This window comes from Octopus bimaculoides, chromosome 23 (genome assembly GCF_001194135.2).
Source record: "Octopus bimaculoides isolate UCB-OBI-ISO-001 chromosome 23, ASM119413v2, whole genome shotgun sequence".
NCBI classification, from domain to species: domain Eukaryota; kingdom Metazoa; phylum Mollusca; class Cephalopoda; order Octopoda; family Octopodidae; genus Octopus; species Octopus bimaculoides.
Window position 1 is genome coordinate 17693684 of NC_069003.1, and position 7301 is coordinate 17700984.

A 7301-nucleotide genomic window follows, 5' to 3' on the forward strand; every position below is an offset into this window, starting at 1 on the left:
GGCGACACCTTCACACACATCCATCATGTTCATACACATATACACGTACTAAATTACAACAGACATAGTTACACAAACATACACGGACACACACAAATATAACCAGTCACGCACCTAATAACGTACACACACATACATACATAACCGTACAATAACGCAATCAGTTACACAGTAGCACACACATAATTACATAGCTATACACACACATAAGCACTTACAATCACTCACATAATCACACACAACCACAATCACACATAATCATACACGCACACATACTCACACATCCACAAGGACGAAACAACCAGTTTTGCTTACCCCAAGCCGAAGCTATGTACTTTCGCTTCCACCCAATTTCTACAATTTACATAATTTGCATCAATTCTAGTCTTTCATTCCGCCAAAGAAGCGGCAGCGATGGTAGTGGTTAAGGTAAATAGCCGGGTCATGTGCGAAGCCGTATGTTGTAGTTCCAGATTCTTTAGTTGGGAGTTCAAATCCCGCCGGCTTCTGATTCTCCTTTTTATCTCTCTGAAGTCGATAAAATAAATGTTAATTCGAGCATTTTACTCTCTCTCTCTCTCTCTCTTTCTCTCTCTTTTTCTCTCTCTCTCTCTCTAATAAATATTTGGCCTTATGCCAATATAAGAGATTGGTTATATTTACTTTATCTTTTACTTTACATCTTTTTTTTTTTTGGCTTTTATTGTTGTTGCTATTGTGGTTGCTGTCCATAATCATTATCATTAATTATTCTTATGATTGACTTTTATTGTTGATGTTATTATTGTTGTCTACATCACCACCATCATCATCACCACTACTACTACCAGCAACATGGTCATAGTCATCCGCACTACAACTATCATTATTACCATCATCATCATCACCACCACCACCATCATCATCATCATCATCATCATCATCATCATCGTTACCGTCAATCATCACCATCAACATCACCACCACTATTAACATCATTATCAGCAGCAACGGCATCACTACCACCACCACCATCGTCGTCGTCGTCATCTAATTAGTCCAATTTATGGTGCCGAATTACCATTGAACCATTTCAAGCCAACGCAAAGAAAGCCTGTATAAGGTAGCTCGATCTGCTAGAAATAGCAGCCAAATTTCTTTCAAAACAGTCCAATCGACTTCACAAAACAAAAGAGAAAGAAAGAAGGCAAGAATGAAAAAAGAAAGAAAGAAATTGGAAAATCGTCGTCGCTAAATATACTGGAAATAAGAGAAGGTGTGGGTTGTTTACAGTTGAATTGCCTTGTGATCAGAGCAGACCCGAGGCTAAACAACAACAACAACCACCGCATCTCATAACTCTACACTACACCACACATTCTCGACTACAACAGTACCCGAACCACAACATTGCTATACCATACAGTACTATGCACCAGACTACATACCACACCGCTATGTACACTACCATCATACTGTAAAACTGTTACCCTCTCACTCTCTTCATACAATAACCACTTCATGTACAACCACACATACTAACATCACACATTATCCCCTCCCTTACACAGGAATCCTCTACATGATTGCCTGATCTGCTAAAGTAATCAAAACTCCCTCAAATCACACCTTGTCACCTTACAAAAAAGAAACAGGTAAACTTGTTGGGTACTTGCGTAAACAATGCCCTCCACAACAATACAAAAGCCCTCATGTTGGACTCCTCGAATGTTTACAAAAATTCTCAAGCATGGAGTTTTATGGTTTATAAAATATACTATAAAGTTGTCACTGAGATAGTTTAATTAGTCCAAGTAATTAATCATTGTCTTATCGGCTAATAAAGTATTATTTACACTACACGTATGGAATCCTGTATTGTCTGCAAAAATTCTAAGGTGTGCTCTGTTATATATCTGTAAAATATACTATAAAACAGTAATTAACTCAGTTTAATTAGTCCTTAATTAATCTTAGCAGTCTGAACATACTGATGTTGGTCCTGGGTTCCTTGCACATAGGGAAAAAGCGGAACGGTCACAACTGGAATGTCTTCGAGTGTGTGTGTATTCGATCAGGGCTGACCGAGGGCTAAACACATGATAGGCAAAAAATCCGTCCTTGCTTAAGAAGCCTCTACGTAATAGCTCGAGATGCTAGAAAAAGTAGTCGAATGCCCTCGAATCCGATCTTTCTGTCTTAAAAAGGGAAGGACACATTAAATAACGTAGTCGTACAAGGCAGAATAGTCATAGCTTAAACACCTTGAAGCAAATAATGGGGCCCCTCAACAAAGTCACTCGATCTCGTAGAAATAACAGCAAAATTTATCTTTAAATCACACCCTTCCATTACGGTGACAATGTCTTTGATCAGGTCTGTATGAGCACATGTGAGGTAACCTAGGAGTAAATAATTAACAATAACAACAATATTGAACCTTAATGAGACCAGGAAATGTCAATTAAGGAATCTTGTTCCTATTATTGAACACTTTCAGAATGGGTAGTCACTTGTTCTATTACACACACACACACACACACACACACACACATGTATGAATCAATAAGGGCGCTTATAAAACAGGTGATTGATCTTGTTAAAAACAACAGCTAAATCTCCTCTTAATCATATCCTATCGTCTTAAAACGTAAGGGATACATTCAGTGATGTAGTCCTAGATACACTATATCTGAATAGAAGACAGGACAGTTAGCATTGGGATGCTTTTTATTCATAGATCTGTTCAGCAAAAGCAGCGAAGGTAGACCTTGAGCTGAGGAACCACGACATAGATTTGTGTTTCTGGGACAAAAACTATGTTATTGTTGTAGCTGTTGTTGTTTTAAGGTCAAGATTCCTAAATCAAGCAACATAATGATCAAAGGCATTCCAGATGTTACCACACCTTCTTCCAGTCATTTGTAAATAGTATATTTCAACTATTTCAAACGGCACACTGCCGTTTTAGTCATGGCTGGATTGCCTTTCATCATTGTCATTCAAGGCTGACCTGAGGTTAAACAACTTCAACATGTATATGAATGTATATGCACAATGTCATGCCTCTTTTACTCATACATTATCTTTCTAGGACTACATTGGGGGCACAGTATGGCTGGATGGTTAAAAAAGTCCTTTCTCAACCACCAAGTCCTAAGTTCGATTCTGTTGCCTGACATCTTGGGTAAATGTCATTGCTAGTAACAGGGATAGGCAATAATACTTTTCGAGGAGCAGGTTGCACTGGTGAAAAAAATTCAATTTTTCATTGACGTGCCATTCAGAATGTCCCATGAGCCTCGGGTTGACTCTTACTGGGTAAATTGGGTAGACAGAAACTATATAGAAGTCTGTTTTATGGTTTGTACATGTAACTCAATAGGTACAGCCTAGGCATACACTGTGACACTGATTCTGCCTGAGAATTACATTGAATACACTGAGTCTGTGGAATAATCAACCTCTTACATGCTTTTTTTTTTTTGCTTTTTCTTTTCAGGAACAGGCTATTTGGCTGATTGAAGAAAGCAACTGAACCCTTATTGTCAAAACCGACGGAGATCCACCACCACCAGAACCATTTTATCCAATGTGTCCTTTCTGTGATTTCAGGGAAATTTAGTTGCTATGTCCAGCAAATTCAATGAGCACAGAAAGGTTTTACATAGAAAAGTGATACTTTTGCTTGTTTCAGTCATTGGACTGTGGCCATGCTGGGGCACTGCCTCAAAGTGTTTTGGTCAAACAAGTGACCCCAGTACTTATCTTTTTAAAGCTTGGTATCTATTCTATTGATCACTTTTTCGGGCTACCAAGCTACGAGGAAGTAAACATGCCAACACCGGATGTCTAGTGGTGATGGGAGACAAACACACACACACATATATACCTATACATACACACACACACAAATTATATTAGAGGAAAAATCAAAACCAAGGCAGGATCAGTATCTCAATTCATTTAGAATAATTTAATTAGGGTAAGGTGAATTTGAAGTCTCACAGTCATTTCTGGGATAACGCAAGTGGCAGGTTAGCATGTCTGTGCACTGGGTATTCCATCATCAGAGACATATTTTAGACGGGAAAAATTTACAATTTACAAGGAATAAAATTCACTGTTTATAAGGAATAAAATAGAAGAATAAAGGAGTGAAATAGTAAAAGTAGTTAGAAGAATATAGGCAGGAGAATAATGTGAGCCAAGTAGGTTTCTGTACTCCTCACTTCATCAGAGATTGGCCCACATTGCATGATTTGGTCACTGTGCTCATTGAAACATATGTAAAATATGAAGAGGTAGTATCCTACTCCTCTCCACCCAATATAGAATCAATTGTTACTTCTTCTAATAAATGTAAACTTAATTACTACTACCTAAATATACATAATCATAACACAGGTCAAAGCCACAAAAACACTAATACCAATATTGAAAGCATACACCACACCCACAACCCTAGCACTACAACTAGAATTAACCAAGATCCCTGCCTCCTATGAAAGTCGAAGTGTAGCTGAGGTGAATGTTGATACTAATAGCACCACCACTAATACTATTATTAATAACTCTAATACAACCGATATCACCACCACCACCACCACCACCACCACCACCACTACTACTACTACTAGAGTTATTGATAGTGATAATACCATTACTACTGCTAATGATAATAATAGTAATAATAATAACAACCATCAACAATTATAATACGTACCAATCCCCTAATTTCTCCATAAATAGTACTGCATCCTCCCTTTCTACTAATAACACTTGTAGGACAGATAGCTGCAACTGCTGATCTGCAACCAAATGCCTGTTGCAAGCCCATTGTAGAAGGTTTAATGTAGTATACAAATGTACAGTCCACAACATATTGCATAATTCTACTAACTACTATATCGGATCTACTATTATATATATATATATATACACACACACAGACATATATGTATGTATGTATGTATGTATGTATATATGTATATATGTGTGTGTGTGTATGTATGTATATATGTTTGTTTATAGTTTCAGCTTAGAGCTGCGGCCATGCTGGTGCACCGCCGTGTTGCTACACTGTTATTACAGGGAGCCTCCTACAATATGTGGCACTTGGTGAAGAATGGAGTTTGATTTAGCTACCCTCATTTGCACCTCTTGCCATGAGGTAGGTTCATCTGGGACTCTTGATAGGAAGAGGTCCAGTTTTGATTTAAAAACCCCTACATCTACTTTGTGCAGGTTCCTCAGGCTCTTTGGGAGAATATTAAAAAGCTGTGGGCCCCTGAAACCCAAACTGTTACAGTAACTGGTCCTGAAGCGAGATGGCGTTGCTGGGATCTTTGGCACTATGCAGTGTCGTCCCGTTCTGGCATTGGTGTAGCTTTCAATGCCAAAATTGCAAACAGAACACAAAGGATATCGTGGTACACGTGTTTCAAGCTTTATACACAGTATATATTGTTGATACAAAGGATGGTTTAAAGCTATCTTCAGCCGCAAACATTTTCAGTCTCAAGATTACATCACAAAGAAAAGAGAACATTTATACAGATATAACAATTTAAACAGATATAACAATTTAAACACATATAACAATTTAAAGGATATGCCTATTATAATGGATAATACTAAGTGGACTTTTCCTTTCTCTCTCTCTTTTTCTTTGTGATGTAATCTTTCACCTCTGCCACTATCCGGCATATACTGGTGCTTACACTTATCAAGTATTACCTCTAAAATTTACAGTATAGCTTTAAACTTATATGTTTGACTTAAACTTGACGGTCAAATATAGCTTTATACAGAAATGTTGACATAGGAATAAATTACATTAATAATGGATATTAGCGTCAAATCTCTCTCTTAAATTTAAAAATTTAAAACTTTGGATATATATATATATATATATATATATATATATATATATATATATATATATATGTCAATGTATATACATATATATATATGTGTGTGTGTGTGTGTGTATACATGCTCTTCTTTTTCCCCTACTTCTCTATCAACATGACTATCTTAGAAACTACCTGATTTCAACTCAATAATTTTTAGTTTTTATAGTGTTTTAGATTTTAGATTTCTTAGTTTGTAATTTTAAGTTTAGGTTTTAAATTTAAATTTTCAATTTAAATTTTGAGTTTTAATTTTAATTCTCAATCCTTTATCTCACATCATTTAATTGCTATTAAGCTTGAAATACAATTTTAAGTATCTGCACTAAACTATTGTCCTTATACTCTTACCTAGATTGGCCTTCCACCCCCACTCTACTGAAACTTTAACACTTGACCTCTAAACCCCATACAATACTGACATTTCTATATCTTTATCTTTACTTTTATTTATTTTTATTTTTATTCTTATATTTACCTTGTTACTTCTATTTTATTTTATTGTTATTCCCTTTCTCCTCTCTCACATACACACTCACTCACAAAAACCCATCTATTATATATCTATCATTATCCTTTCCTTTCTTTTATTATTTTTATTGTTATTATTTTTATTTATTTTTATTTCATTTTATTCTTATTTTTCACCCTTTTACCACTATCTTATCTTTTAATCCTTTCTCCTATCTCTCTCTCTCTCTCTCTCATACACCCACTCACAAAACCCATTTATGTCCATCAAATTTTCTCACTCTATATGCACATTTACAATATATACATTTACATCATTCAGAGCACTGCCAAAATACTGCCTGGATTTACCTGGGGTTTTAACTAAAAACCTATACCTTCATAGAAGTACCGATCAACATCCATATTCTCTGGAAAAAGATGAGTTCTGAACATTATTCGCCTGCTTATATTCTTCTAACTACTTTTACTATTTCACTCCTTTATTCTTCTATTTTATTCCTTATAAACTGTGAATTTTATTCCTAGTAAACTGTAAATTTTCCCCGTTTAAAATATTTATACCTTGTCTCTGATGACGTGCATGGACATGCTAACCTACCACTTGCATTATACCAGAAACGGCTGTAAGACTTCAAATTCACCTTACACTATTTAAATTATTCTAAATGAATTGAGATATTCGTTCTGCCTTGGTTTTGATTTTTCCTCTAATACAATATATATCTGCTATAACAGAACCCTAACACAGAGCCCAAGATCCAGCCTTAGCTATGATCTCTGAAACCTAATGGTCGACCAACTATAACACTTACCCAATGTACCTATTCATTTAGATCACAAGTGAACTAAACCCTTTATATTCTTTATACACACACACACATACACACACACACATACACACACACACAATATATATATATATATATATATATA

General features: G+C 35.7%; 1 protein-coding gene across 1 annotated transcript in view; it reads right to left on the reverse strand.

Moving 5' to 3' along the window:
• LOC106870770 (inactive phospholipase C-like protein 2) overlaps nucleotides 1-514 on the reverse strand; it is a 196819-nt gene extending 196305 nt beyond the window's left edge. The window contains exon 1 of the mRNA XM_052976011.1: nucleotides 316-514. The gene's annotated coding sequence lies outside the window, so the exon portion shown is untranslated. The remainder of the gene's footprint in view (nucleotides 1-315) is intronic.
• Nucleotides 515-7301: the final 6787 nt, after the last annotated feature.